The sequence below is a fragment of the Rhinolophus sinicus genome, linkage group LG06 (assembly GCF_036562045.2).
Source record: "Rhinolophus sinicus isolate RSC01 linkage group LG06, ASM3656204v1, whole genome shotgun sequence".
NCBI classification, from domain to species: Eukaryota; Metazoa; Chordata; class Mammalia; order Chiroptera; family Rhinolophidae; genus Rhinolophus; species Rhinolophus sinicus.
In genome coordinates, this window is record NC_133756.1 from 100,360,264 (window position 1) to 100,374,240 (window position 13,977).

Genomic DNA, 13,977 nt, shown 5'->3' on the forward strand with positions numbered 1-13,977 from the left:
ATGACTTCATGGTAAGAAAGTTTCATAGCTGAATATAGGTTCTGAAGGTGCGATTTTTAATCCCGTTTGGCCATTCACTATCTCTATAACATCAGCTATTTATGTAACATTTCTAAGAATATAAAAAGTATAGCACCTAATAATTGTATGGCTAAATATGCTATGGTTTAGTTTCCTTTCTTCAAATAAAATTAAAAATACTTTTTAAAAGTTAAGTTGAAAATTTGCATAATTAACATATTAAAAAGTGACTTGTTAAATATAAAGTTCTATACACAAGAAGTGTGCAGTTTTTCTAGGATATTGCACATACAATGACATTTTTATTGATAAACATAAAATACACTCTGATATAAAATTTCAAGTACTGAGAAAGGAAATGCCAAGGAAGCAGTAGAAAATAATTTGAAATAGAATTTTATTCTTCTCAAGTTCTTAAAATGATATCCTCTGCTTTTTATATGCTATATATCTGACATTCTGCTAGGCTTCTTCCTGAAATTCCTTTGAAGTCATATTATATATTCCTTATTTAAAACCCCTATGCTTGTGTTAAGATGAAACATAGTTGCCTTTGAGAGTGAAAATATATATACAAAGAGAACAAGCACAGTGCTAGACATTTTATTGTTGTTAAAGCTCTTTTCTCCTCATAGAGAAGTTCACTGTAACTGTCACACAAACTCACAATGTGCAACTATAAATTTTATGATAGACATGGACAAAGACAGAAATGTCAATAAGATGGTCCGTTTCAAATTCAGTGATTCTGTGTTATGCAAGAAGACAGTAGGAACTGGCATGAATGCATGGCTCATTACTTAGGAATTTCAGTCTAGCCTGTCACGGATCCATGGAGATGTTAAAATTTCTATTCTGCCTTTAGTTATGTTTATACATTCCCTGTAATAATAAGAAATGCAAAGCAACATAGAAAAGAATGTCATTACAAAGCACATACCAAAGACATCCAATTAAGTGTATATACAAATTCTACTAACAAGTAATGAAATTCCTAACAAAATCTTCTTGTGTTACTTGGAAAACATAACAGGTGCCATCTAGCAATCTTAAATCTAAAAAAATGCTTAGTATTTTTATACTACACTAGAAGCCAATGTATCTTTTTAAATAAGCTAAGAGTCATGACACAAAGGAGGAAATACAAAATTGATATTGTCATTCCAATCAGAGTTGTTCTATATAATTAGTAAGCTGTTTTAGTCATACCTACATCTTTGTTTGCTTTTACTTGATGTTAAATGACATTGGGTTTAAGGAAGTCTTTCTCTATTGTATGCACTATCCTGGAATCCAAGCACAAAATAGGATTTGAACCGTAACTATCATGCTTTCTCTCTATTGAATTGGAAAAACAGCCATTCCTTAACAGTCACCTTATGCTGACTTTTGTCTTAGAGTACATTCTCACAAGACAGAACAGAAGTGTTAATCTTCTCTCCATAGCCCATGGACCACCTTTATTCACCCAATTAAGCAACAGAAAGCAGACAGTAATTATCATTCTTAATTAACCCTTTCTTCCTCTTATGTCATTAATTTCCATGCATTTGCTAATAAATTGAGTACACTTTTAATTCTGAATGTGTGTTTGTGTGTTTGTGTGTGTGTGTGTGTGTGTGTGTGTGTTGCCAGGAGTTGCCAAAGTGTGAGATATTAGAAGGTGTTGAGTTTAATAAGAAAGAATGCTGTAGTCAAAGAAGTTGGGGGAAATATTGGAATTATTAGAAATAAGCTAAAATATACAAAGTGGTGGCGCTTGCAGATGTGAGGGTATTAAACGGTTACAGGGGCCCCAGGCTTGCTGCAATCTTCCTCTGTCTCAGGCTTTCACTGCTGTGTTTGCCTGCCTGCTCTCATCCTGTGAAGCCTAAGCCGACCACACCTACCTCCTTCCCTTGGCCTGTAGCCGCCACCACGTTCCAGGTGTACCTGGTCCAGGGTTCCATCATGAAGAAGGTGACGGAGGCTCTTAAGGGCCTCATCAAGGAGATTGCTGGGACATCAGCTCCAGTGGTGTGAAGCTGCAGAGCATGGACTCGTCCCACGTCTCCTTAGTGCAGTTTTCCCTGCACTCCGAGGGTTAGACACAAACCGCTGTGACCGCAGCCAGGCCTTGGGCGTGAACCTCACCAGCATGTCCGTTGCCACTAGTATGCTGGCAACGAAGAAATTATTACACTAAAGACTGAAGACAATTCGGACACATTGGCACAGTATTTGAACCTCCAAATTAAGAAAAGGTTTCAGACTATAAAATGAAGTTACTGGATTTAGATGTTGAACAACTTGGGATTTGAGAACAAGAGTATAGCTGTGTAGTAAAGATGCCTTCTGGCGAATTTCCATGTATATGTCGAAATTTCAGTCATATTGGACGTTGTGTTTTCCTGTGTGGAATTTTCTGCAAGTGGGGAACTTGGAAATATTAAGTTGTCGCAAACAAGTAATGTTGATAAAGAAGAGGAAGTTGTTACCATGGAGATGAATGAACTGGTCAGCTAACTTTTGCACTGAGTTATCTGAACTTTACAAAAGCTACTCCACTCTCTCCTACAGTAACACTCAGTATGTCTGCAGTTGTACCCCTTGTTGTAGAGTATAAAATTGCTGATATAGGACATTTGAAGTACTATCCAGCTACCAAGATTTAGGATGAGGAAGGATCTTAGGTGTTCTTAAAATCCAAGAAAATAAAACTAAGTTCTTTGAGAACTGTTCCTAAGATTCCAGCATGTCCTTAAGTCTTTTCTGTCACCAAATTTGTACCTCTGAGTACATATGTAGGTAATGTTTTCTGCTAATAGCCTATTTTTTTTGTCCATTCTCTACAATTTGTTTAAAGGATAAAGTCCTAGGTCAAATATGGTTTTGTTAACCTAGACCTACTTCTGACTTACTTAGAAATACTCCTTAGGATTTTTGTAACAAAGGGTTTTAAATATTAACGGAGTTTTAAGAATTGTTTTCAATTCAAATAAAAGTTATTTGAATTTCAAATATCACAAAACAGTGTCTTCATTTGGACGATGACTGTTGCAAGTATCTTAGGGAATTCAGAGCTAATGCTATCTTTCTGAGTAAATGTGTTTACTTTTTTAGTCTAGAGCAGCCAGATGTAAATATAATATATTACATATAGCCATATAAAGTGCTCCAAATACAGTAGATGATATTTTGGGGGATTCATTTGCCAAACTTAATTTGACATGTTTCTAACTGGAGCTCAAGAAATGAACAAGGGAGGGTAGAACAAATCCTCTATATGTATTTCATTATTTTGTCATTTTTGTTAGCAAAAACTAACACTTTTTCAGCTTAATGTATTCAGAGTTGTGTAAATTTTATTAAGACTAGCATTGTTATAGGGCAGTGTTTCTTTAGCATAGGGAATGTTTTACAGGAATCTTGGAAGTTTTAGCAGACCTGTAATAGGGCCCCAAGGAGTATGTGTATACAAAAATAATTTCTCAAATGTAAGTAGCCTTATTTGGGACTTACTCTCTTAAAGGATGAAGATAGCTTAAATTCCATGGATGCTGGATTCAAGCAAGAAAGTGAAAAGGCTCAGAAGTTGTGAAACAAAACTGTTGAAATGTTCCCAGTAATTGTGCTATAAGGTCAGAAACTGGCATGCTACATACTGAGAATTGCTTTATTATAGTCCTTTCTCCCAGTGTATTTTGTTTGGTAGGTTAAATAACTGGTTTCTTTGTAGTAATACCTGGAATGAGTTCTAGTTATTAAACTTTAAATTCACAGTTCATTGGGTAACTATTCATTACCTTTTGTGTGCCTGGGGGGAAGAAGATTGGTAGCAACGGGGCCTGATGGTATTTTTGGGGTGATGAAAATATTTTATCTAGACTGGCGATGGTTCCAGGATTATGCACTTGTCAAAACTCATCCAGTATAATATATTGTATATAAATTATATCTCAATAAACCTGTAATTTTAAAAAGTGAAAAAGAAAAGAAATAAAAAGGAAATATTTAAAATGGTTCAGAGCATATGCTCTGGAATCATCCTACTAGAATTCTTGGACCACATTATGAGTTAGTGACTTTATAAAAGCTTTCTTAGCTTTGCTTTGCTCACTTATAAAATTTGTCAATTGCTATTTTATAAGAATGGTATCAGGATTATGTAAGTTAATATTGTACCTTAAACACTATCTGACACATGGTAAGATATCCATCATTTTTAGCTCATCTCATGACGTAAATATATATATATATATATATATGTATGTATATAAATATATACATATATGTATGTATATAAATATATACATATATATACATATATATAAATATATACATATATACATATATAAAACTTTAAATGAGTTATTCTCATCACTTCATTACTCTGAGACAATATTCTTTAAAGAACAGGACCCAAACCCCAAATAATTGATAGAAGATACTTTATTTGGATCTGTTGATCTTAATAATTTGGTGGGCATATTTCCCTTCAAGAATCTAATTTAAATATTGAGCCATATCCTGTGGAAACAAAAATATAAAAACTTGACAAAATGTTAATAGAAGAAAAACTTCCTGACTTTATTTAGCAAATAATTTTTAGGCAAAGCATAAAATTAAAAACTGATAACTTGGACTTCAAGAACATTAACAAACTACTGCACTAAAAAATTACTCTGTTGTTACAAATTTTAGTAAGTTAAGTCATAAATTGGGAGATAATATTTGCACCTACATATGACAGAGGGCTTTTGCTGAGCACATGAAAGAAAGCTTACATTCCTATATCACCACAATAGAAGGCAATACCAAGTGTTTCCCAAGATGTAGTGTTACTAGAACTTTCATGCATTTTCATGAGCATGTAAAATGGTACAGTGATTTTGGAAAAGAGTATGACAGTTTCTTAAAAAGTTAAATCACACATTCTGTGTGACCCAGCCATTCCATTCCTAGGTACTACCAAAGTGAAATAAGAATTTATGTCCATAAGATGATGTTTGCATAAATATTTATAGTAGCTTTACTTATAATGCCACTCAAACTGAAAAAAATCTCAAAAGTCCACTACCACAAACTTTATCTTTATATTCCATAAATTAATCAAGTATTCAGCAATATAAAGGAATGAACTACTGATACATTCAAGAACATAGATGTATTTCAAAAACATGGTTAATGAAAGAAGTCAGGCATATAAGAGTATATGTTATATAATTTTATTTTTATTAATCTCTTTGACAGAAATTAGATGAATGGTTACCTCATATAATGTGTGTATAGACAGACACAATTGTAAAGAACCAAAGGGAACAATTTGGTATGGTGGAGCTGTCTACTTCTAGATAGAGGTAGTAGTTACAGAGTCTATTGGCCCAAATTCCACAAATTGTAAACTTAAAATTTATGTGTTTAATTGTACATAAATTATACTTCAGTAAAGTGGAAAAATAAAAATGAAAATAAAAATACTTTTAAAAAATAACTTGAAACTAAAAACTCATTTGTGTTAAACATTGAAATTAAATTTTAAAAAATAAAATCAGTTTATAAACTAATGTTTTGAAAATAACATCTACATTAATAGCATATAAAACATACCTACACTTTGTAAAGGACAATTATAAAGAATTATAACAAACTGATTTGGAAAGTTTATTTATTTATTTATTTATTTTTTCTTTTGGTCTGTTGTTTAGAGTTGAACAATATAGCTTAGTTTTGCCAGGTTTGACAATTTACATAAATGAAATCATACTATATGTTCTCTTTTGTGACTTCCTGAATAGAATTTTATTGTATTGATATGCCATAATTTCTTTATCTCTTTCACTAATTCCACTGGATGATTGGATTGTTTCCATTTGAGACTATTATAAATACTGCTTCAGGAACACCGTGTGTGCACATTGGAAAATAAGATTTTATAGGACAAACTCTAAGAGTACAATAGCTAGATCATAGGTCATAATATTTTATCTTGCTCAGGTAATGTCAAAAATGTGTATTTGTGTGTGTCTGTGTGTTAGCAAATTCAAAAAAATGTATGAATTCCCTTATTTATTAGTTCAGAAAATTTTGCATTGCCATTATGATAAGCTGAGATGTATGACTTTTGTACTCATGGTTTTTAATACCACTTTTTGAAGTTTTGCATCCATTTGGTGGTTTGAAATGTATTTTTTCTTGTGTTCTTCCTTTTTAATGTTTTCTAGTCTTAGAAAAATACTAGTGCTATTGGCCTTTTCAATATTTTCTTGTTACTGGATAATATCTTTCCTGAGTCTCTTAATTTCACATGTATTGAGTGGACGAAGTGTAAATAAATGTATCTCCTCTTTCTAATGCACCCTTAGGTTAACCCAGAAGCTACGAAGTCCAACAAGTATGTTTGCAGAATGTTGCAACAATGTTGCTAACTTTTTCTGATATCAGAGGGATTACTCATTATGAATTTGTATCAACTGGATAAACAGATAACCAAGTTTACTATTTGGAAGTGCTGAAAATGTTGCATGAAAAAGTTAGATGACCTGACTTTTTCACCAACAATTTATGGCTCTTGCATCACGACAATGCACCAGCACACATGGCATTATCTGTGAGGGAGTTTTTTTGCCAGTAACCAAATAACTGTATTGGAACTGCTCACCTGATCTGGCCCCCAATGACTTCTTTCTTTACCTGAAGATAAAGGAAATATTGAAAGGAAGACATTTTGATGATATTCAGGACATCAAGGGTAATAGGATAACAGCTCTGATGGCCATTACAGAAAAAGAGTTCCAAAATTGCTTTGAAGGGTAGACTAGGCACTGGCATTGGTGCCTATCTTCCCAAGGGGAGTATTTCAAAGGTCACTATAGTGATATTCATCAATGAGGTATTTTTCTAGGATGAGTTCACGAACTTAATTGTCGAACCTCGTACATAGGGGTGAAAAGAATCAATTTTTTTTTTTTTCATTTTGCTTGAAGGAAGTAAACCCTCATTTATTAAAAATACTACATTACAAAATTTAAGGGAACATGGAAACTGGTTTTTGAACAGGAAGAACCATAATCTTTTTATTGATGGCTACACTAGAATAGTCAAACTCACCTGAAGCCATATTACTGTGAAACACAAACATCCTCATTTATGAAATTCATTTGAAAGGCTATTTAACCATGGTGAATCATTCAAGGTATATTCCAGAAAATTAAAAATCACAGTAGGTATTTTAACAAATAGAACGTGCTATTTTGTTGTTGTTGTTGCTGTTGTTGTTGTTGTTAAAATTGTATCAGCAGCAAAAAATGGAACAGTGAGGTATCAGAGATGGTAATCACATAAAGCAGTCATCATCCCTAGAGCTGTGGGAACAAAGGGAACAAAGGATTTTGGATCACAGCTCCCACAAGGCTGGGACCTAAATCTCTGAAGAATAGGTCCTTGTTGTCACACAGCACCCTAACCGTTTGTCCCTACCATCCTTTCCTTAAGGAAAGAGGGTTGCGGGGTTGTCCCTCTTAGCGGTTGAGTTTTATAGGTTTCCTCTCTTGGTCCCAGTATTCTGGGTCTGCGGTCAAAGACGAGTAAGATTCCTCAAGGGAGGAACGACTTAAGCCAGACGGGACCCCAGGGACCCCCATGAGTTAATGTGAAACTAGGAGGGATGTCCCTCCTCCAATGCTTTCTGGAAGCTGCTGACGCATGCTTCTGATGTCCGGCACCCTATTGTGTTAAGGAACGTTAACTGAGCGAACTTATCTCGCTTCCCGCTTAACTCATGAGGTAATTGCTCTGAGAAACCTACTCCCCCAGGGGTTGTACACACCGCACCTTGATCATGTGGGGACAGCATGCACAGGTTGCTTTGGGACAATATGATTGGGTATTGGAAATATGCTAATTGTATCAGTGGTGTGAGAGTCTTGCAGACCCTGCCCAGAATCATATGATGCCTATTGTAAAAAAACAATAAATACCCACAACGACCTGATTCGGGGCTCCAGTCCCTTGAGGCTGTGAGTCCCTTGGTCCTCTGTGGTTTCTTTGCATTCAGTGTCTCTGGTCTCTTTATTTCTATAATAGAATTCAGCCCTTGCCGCCTCCCTCGCTTTCCCCACTGCTTGTGTTGTGCAGGACGCAATATTTGGTCCTCACTGGCTGAACTAATATCTTGGTAGATTGGAGGAAAAACCAACTGGAACCAGTGCATGGGGTCCTGAGGAGACAAGACTGTGGCTGAGGCTAATACCTCAAGGGGGTACAATGAAGGTGGTTCTGGTAGTCTGAGAAAAACAAACAAACTGAAATTTGAAATGAACTGCTGTTTTGAAATGAACAGCCACTGCCTTGATGCACAGGAACAGGAAGCAAACAGAAAGGGTCAGGTGTGTTTTCCCTTTTAAGCTGACTAATTTCCTTTGCCAGCACTGACCAACTAGTGGGTACAACCAGGAACCATCCAGCAAAGGAAAATGTGGTTTGCCGAATCCCTGCCTTAGCATTACAAAACACTTAAAAGAAGAGTGGTTTTGAAGCTAACTGACAATAAATTAAAAACAGGCACATGTGGAATTTTATAAAATCTCTTATCCCTGTGCTAGTAAAAAAACAAAGTATAACAACCATCACCTGAAGAATACACTTCAATTTTCTGAAGGATAAAAAGATTGTGTGTGTGTGTGTGTGTGTGTGTGTGTGTGTGTGTGCTTGTGTGGTTATGTGTGTGTTCTTGGCTCTAAGAATATTGCTTCTCTTGAATGATTAAAAGACAGTCTTCCACTAAAAAGAAGCAATGAATCAGATATGGAATTCAGTATATTTGAGAGAGATCTAAAAGAAAATGTATTTTTATTTTACGTACATAGATGTAGTCCCTCAAAGTCAGCTATGTGCTTAATCAGTAATATAGGTGGTTAAATAATGGAAAATGAAAGGGAAAAAAACACATGGAAGCATTTTGTTTCTAAAATAAAACAAGCCTCTTAAATTTGTGATATAAAGGTTGTTTTCATATTCATTATGTAATAGTCATCTTAAAATTATTTTAGTACTAGAATGATTAGGTATAATTCAAAGAGTAAAAGATTACTGGCTCACGATGTATTAATGCATCATCAAGATGCCAATTGCACTAAAACTGATAAATTCTATCTGCATAAAGTTGTTTTATTGTGAAGTACAAAATTCTGTAAAATGAGAGTTTTATCCGTATATGGCAAGATTATTTTTAAAGAGTATGGGAATGAAAACAAAATTTAGTACAATTTTTTCTTCAGGGGAAGCATGGAATTAATAATCGGCACATTGTAATGCTCACAGCTATTGACAATGTTCTATTTCTTAAGCTTGGTTATGGACACATTGATTTTTATATTATTACTGTTATTATCCAATGCATTAATTAATTAATTAATTAATTAATTAATTAATTAATTCATGTTTTATGTGTGTATAATATAGTCATAATAAGAATTTTTAATTATTTTGTGGATTTATTTATCTGCAAATTAAATGTGGGTCTCCAGAAATGAAATTATATTCATCAGTTGGAATAAAAGTATTAAAGCAATGGCATGATTTAGACAAGTGTCAAACTAACAACCTCAAAGCAATAAAAGAATTGGTGATGCAGAATTAATTTTAGAATTAACTGTTTAGAATTACTTTGGATTTCAGGCATGTGGGATGACATTGTAAATTTTGAGGAACGGAACCATTGACGGAAACTTACAAAATTGTCCTAGGAATATCCTGAAAAGATGAGTCCTAGTCATTGACTCATAATGCACGACTGAAGTAGGGTATTTAGGCAATGGTTCTTGGTAATTACTGCTACTTTTTCTTCTGTCACCTTTTGGAAAACACTTTAATTTCAAATATAAGACTCCAATGCTACAAATTCTTGTGATTCCAAAGAAACCACTTTGCTAATTTGACTCAAGCCACGTCTATGCTACTTGTGTTCCCTGAGGCTTTTCCTCCTCTCTTGGGTAACACAACCGATGACAGCAGCTAGCTGAGCAGATGTTGTTCCACAACCAGTATATGATTATTTTCTTCTAAGAGTAAATGTTCCCATGTGTGTACCTTCCATTTCTGATCAGCGCCTCTGTTATATAAACAACAGATTGTGTTGCCATTTTCTTAGAATATAGACTTTTAAGAGATTTCCATATAAGCATGCATTTTTCTACAAATTTTTGGTAAAGAAGACAAGCTCCACTTCATTCTCTAATATTCTTAAATTATTTGGCCTTTTAATATGGTTTAGCATAGTTTTTTAGTTATATCATATAATCTCTGTATGTATTTTTTCAATTATTTTTATCCTGAGCATAAATATATTAAATTTTTTTCAAATTCTGAGATGCTGACATATTTTATCTTTTTTTTTTAATTAAATTTATTGGGGTGACAATTGTTAGTAAAATTACATAGATTTCAGGTGTACAATTCTGTATTACATCATCTATAAATCCCATTGTGTGTTCATCACCCAGAGTCAGTTCTCCTTCCATCACCATATATTCGATCCCCCTTACCCTCATCTCCCACCCCCCACCCCCCACCCCCCTTACCCTCTGGCAACCACCAAACCATTGTCTGTGTCTATGAGTTTCTGTTTCTCATTTGTTTGTCTTGTTCTTTTGTTGCTTTTGGGCATATTTTATCTTGATTTTTATTGGGATGATATGAAAATACTGGACTAGGAATGAATTTTCCCATGTGTCACTGTTTTTTTCTTATTTTCCTTTTGTTCTTAAGTTATACATTCTATCTCCTAAGAAGTCCAGAAATTGAAATTCAGGGATTTCATCCAATTGTCTTGTAGTTAAGAAGCTTTATGGGAACCCCAAGCTGAATCCACAATTTTTCAGTTCTTCTTCCTAGACAAATAAAAAGTTCCTACTCTCATTTTCTACCCCAAAAATTTAGAATGAAAAAAGAATGAAACCTGGATCCACCTTAAAACTAATCGAAGGAAAAAAGATACTGTATATGCATTATTTCATCACATCACATGGACCAAATCACCTCTCATCCAGAGACTGTGTGCAAATAACACATGAATCATTGAAATAAAGATTTAAAAGGAATCTTTTTTTATTTTACAAATGACAAGATCATATCCCAGAAAGGGAAGAATGTTTTCTCATGATCACACATTACTTAAAAGCAGAAGTAAGTCAGTTTAACCTAGACTTTATTAAATTAGTTTACTTCTGTGTTTGTTGTTAATAACTCTTAACTTTAAGAAGTCTCAGAGTTATAACTTCCTTTATTGAAGTAGCTTTTTTTCTGGCAGCTTGCTCAAAACCTAGTTTCAGAACCTGTAAACAGTGCTAAGCTTGAGGTAATTGAACAAACTCAAATTTATTATGTTTGCATAGGAGAGGGTCCAGCTGCAGAGGTAGGTGTCTGTCAGTTATTTCACACACATACACGCAGTGTTTGTGAGTCACATCAACAGAAGGGGATGGTGAGTAGTTTCCCGGATGGTGGAATTTTAAATGAGTTGTTTGCTTTTTCGTATTCTTATGTCAATAGTTACCAGTTTCTTTAGTTCTAGGCTTTGTCTCCTTTAAAAAAAATTAGCTATGCTTTTAAAAGGAACGATGTTAATGAAATAAGCATTGATAGCCTTACATCTTAGTGGTATAAATAACTTTCTCTCTTAGGAATGAGTTTTCATAGTTGGAGAATTCAGACTAATGCTGGCATTTAAACACAAGATAATAACAAGAGAATAGATTTTGTAAGTATAACAAGAGAACAGATTTTGTCTCTATATACTCAGAAAGTGGAGTTCAGTATTTGATACAAAGGTATTTCTTCACAGTCTTTTTGTTTTGGGGTGTGTGTGTGTGTGTGTGTGTGTGTGTTCTGTTTATTGTTTGTTTTGTTTTGTTCTGGTAATAGAAACCAGAGGAAAAAACTGGGTAGCCAAAGTTCAGGACCCTGAAATGATTTGCATTTTATCACATTTCTCTCATATTCCATTTTGCAAGGTACAGTTTCTTTCATCCTGTTAGGCGACAATGTGACAGGAACCACAAGCTGCATTTTACTCTTTTAAAATTTTGTTTCTGTGTTGTTTATGCTATGTTTTGTGCTGATTGTCCAAAATCATGGCAAACACTTCTAAAAGCTAATTTGGTCTTGGAACACTTTTGCTAATTCAATGTAACCTATGCAAGTGAATCATCAATCTGTATAAGAGGTCAGGCAATTAAGTTTGCAAACTCCTCCTAGAAAAAGTGCTACATACCTCAATGCTGACTATCACTATGGTCACCTTCAAAGTACCCCCCCTTGGGAAGCTATGCCCCAACGCCAGCGCCTAGTCCACTCTTCAAAGCAATTTTTGAACTCTTTTTCTGGAATGGCCATCACAGCTGTTGTCTTATTACTCTTCATGTCCTGAATGTCATCAAAATATCTTCCTTTCAATATTTCCTTTATCTTCAGATAAAGAAAGAAGTCATTGGGGGCCAGATCAAGTGAATAGAGAGGGTGTCCCAATACAGTTATTTGTTTATTGGCTAAAAACTCCCTCACAGGCAGTGCCCAGTGAGCTGGTGCATTGTCGTGATGCAAGAACCATGACTTGTTGGTGAAAAGTTCAGTCATCTAATTTTTTGCACGCAGCCTTTTCAGCACTTCCAAATAGTAAACTTGGTTAACTGTTTGTCCATTTGGTGTAAATTCATAATGAATAAACCCTCTGATATCAAAAAAAGGTTAGCAACTGTCATACGGGGCGGCTTGCGGGGTATCTGGTCCTGCTCCCCACATAAGAACGCAGGATATGGTGAGGCCAAAAAGGAACACCCAAGGAGCCATAGATAGGGGAGTCATACCACTATAGTCTCACTAGAGGCTGGGTTGAAGACACAGGAGGCACGAGCCACACAATCCACAACCCGCTATCCACTTGTCTCTGCCAATCAATCTCACTTGCTATCTGCAATCCTCCTCTTAACAATCCATAATCCACACTCCTCCATGCCACGCCACTACACCACCACCTTGCTAGTTTAGGCACAGCAGTTACATCAGTGGCTAATGGCTAACAGGTAACAGCCGATGGCCAACTAGTCACAGCTGATGGCCGTCTACTACCTGAGCCATCACCTTTCTATGTGAGGCTAAGAGCCTAGGAACTGCTTTCTGGGCTCTGCTCCCACAGCAACATCATAGCAAAAACTTTGCGAACTTAATTGTCCAACCTTATATGTCTTCAAGAAGGCAATCTAACTTCCTAGGGTGGCTTAAATCATTTAATCACTTGTCTGAAAGAAAACTACTAAACCATATGCTGTCAAAAGGACCTTTCGATTTCTGAGGAGTCACCTCTTGTGACCTGAAGTAGTGAACTCAACTACATAATAAGTGGGGAATTTATGCCTTCTGTCTAGTGGTCATTTCTTACACAATTTCCAAGTACTTTAAATGTACAATGATAGTGCTAAGAGTTGGAGATGTAATAATGCAACAGATATCTTCTGCTCTCAGGTAGGTTACATTTTCCAACTATTGATATTCTCATGTGGCTTCCCTATGCCCAATCAATTTGTGACAGCGACATTTAGTTTGCAAAGAAAGATGAAACAGAGAACTCTCTATAAAAGTGAACATGTATATTTAACTAAAGGTTTTTACCTGCAATGATCTACTGATAATAAATTTCTCTACTAAGCGAAAGTTCTAAGAGAGACATGGGCTTAAATTTCAGCCAAACCCTGAAATATTTGCATAATCACAAGCAAGTTAATCAAGATTTTTAAAGCTGTTCTCGCAATTATAAGTTGCATAATTACAGTTTGCATATGGTTATTATGAGGATTATAAAGTAATGTATACACAGTGTCTGACACATAGTAAGCTTTCAGAAAATGTTAGCTGTAATTATTTAAAATTCCCACATGGAATTCCTACTCTTGTAAACTAAGCTGAATGTCAGAAGAATCCCCA

General features: G+C 35.0%; 1 pseudogene; it reads left to right on the forward strand.

Moving 5' to 3' along the window:
• Positions 1 to 717: 717 nt before the first annotated feature.
• LOC109437489 (proliferating cell nuclear antigen) lies at positions 718 to 2,693 on the forward strand (annotated as a pseudogene).
• Positions 2,694 to 13,977: the final 11,284 nt, after the last annotated feature.